This window comes from Octopus bimaculoides, chromosome 19, assembly GCF_001194135.2.
Source record: "Octopus bimaculoides isolate UCB-OBI-ISO-001 chromosome 19, ASM119413v2, whole genome shotgun sequence".
NCBI lineage: Eukaryota > Metazoa > Mollusca > Cephalopoda > Octopoda > Octopodidae > Octopus > Octopus bimaculoides.
Window position 1 is genome coordinate 24,745,505 of NC_068999.1, and position 2,097 is coordinate 24,747,601.

A 2,097-nucleotide genomic window follows, 5' to 3' on the forward strand; every position below is an offset into this window, starting at 1 on the left:
TTTATCTCTTAAAAACATTTAACTCAACGGTAGACCACTGGTTTCTCAATCAAATACAGAAAATCTGTGAAGTAACCTGTATTCTTTTGTTCATCAGTACACGTATGGTCAAGATATATAAAAATAAACAAGAATCAACCTACCACGATGTAGCCATCACAGCACGATGACTTTTGTTCACAATTATATATCCATGAAAGAGATTTGAATTTATCCGGTTGCATCTCAGTAACATGTGCTTATACAGAATAATATTCAGCACTGAATATATTGTAATTATTTATAATATAATATAGGATAAGTTCTTTATAAAAATTTATCAAGTAGTCAGCGTGAAAAAAACCTCATAATGAAAAAATAATGAAAAATTTCGTAATGAAAAAATTCATCATTATATATGTGTGTGTGTGTGTGTGTGTGTGTGTGTAATAATAGAGGATAAAAATTATTTAAAAAAATTTTATCGTGAAAATTATATGTATAATTATAATAAGGGCTTAGAAAAAATTTTCCAGCCTATATACTGAGAAATAGATGCTAAATCGTCTCACCACTCAAAGAAGTCACAAACACACCTGTTGAATTTGACACAACAAGCTAACAGAAATCGTTGAATTCAGCATGTGTGTTTGTTACTTCTGTTAGTGGTGAGACGATTTAGCATCTATTTCTCAGCATATAGGCTAGAAAACTTTTTCTAAGCCCTTATTATAATTATATATATATATATACACACACACATACAAACATACATGTAAGAATAAGCTGTTTTTTTCTCCTACATAAGTAGAAGTGAAAAGAAAAGTAACAATTACTTAACCAGTTTCACAGTTTTCATGATTTTCAAAATGAATGAAATATGGTAGTGTTATTGTTTTTTCAAATATTTTATCAAAGATTCCCAAATAATGTTATGTTTGGAGGACTCAATAGGGTAAGAACATTTTATTGATGCAAAATGATTGTTTAGCTGTTCTGTGCTAAGCATACAGTTAGTCAAACCTCTGATGATGGCAGCACTTAATTCAGAAATTCACGTATGTACTTATCATAGATTGTATTATTAATTTCCAAACAATTTCCAAATGTGACCCTAATACCAGACAGATCCCTTAGACAGAGTCTGGGGCATATCTTTTCCATTTAGTCTGATGGGGCCACGAGCAGTCTGATTTGCAGGAAATTGTCCAATGCCATCCTTAACCCTCTAGCATTCAGATTATTCTGTCAAATGTGATGCTTATTTATTCACATTGTTTTAAATTAATTATTCATTATCTTGTAACCATGAGATTTTGACAATGTGATTGTTTATGTTCAGAATGACATTCTAGGGTAGATGTGAGATATCACATCTAGCCAGTTATAACATAAAAGAAGGAGAATATTTTGGCTGGATATGGCTGGTTTAAATGCTAAAGGGTTGAATACCTAGATTCATGCACTAATTTATTTTAATTCTGCCATAATAACATTCATTCTCTGAAGAACATAATGAAGCTATTTTTGTTTCTATTGTAAAAGTAGCCCCTTACACATATATGCAACAAATGTGTCCCTATGTATTGTCTTTGTTCTCATGAACTGCTTATTAAATAAGGACAAGCAAACAACAAGTTTATTACATAGGATAAACCATGACAGAATAAGATACAGCAACATATTGTGCAGCTTCCGGCCTCAAATATGGAACTGTAATGCTTTCTTTGGAAGTAATTGTAAAAATCACTTCCGAACAAAACAAAGAAACAAAAAAGACCAAAAAGAAATATCAGAAAAGACATCTGAGATAAACATCAATGAAAAATTTGGTCAACAAAAATATGATACAGCCCAAGGAGACTACTTATTTCACTAGTTCTGAACATGTCATTAATACTGTGAAACCAATTAAATGATTGTAAATATATTTTCTGAAAATGGATTTTCGGCTTATTTTCAACTTAACTTTACTTAAAATGTATATCTATCTATCTACCTATACACACACACACACACACACATATATACATATACACAGGAATATATATATGTATATATCCATAAAATATATATATATATATACATACATATATATATATATACATATACATGCAT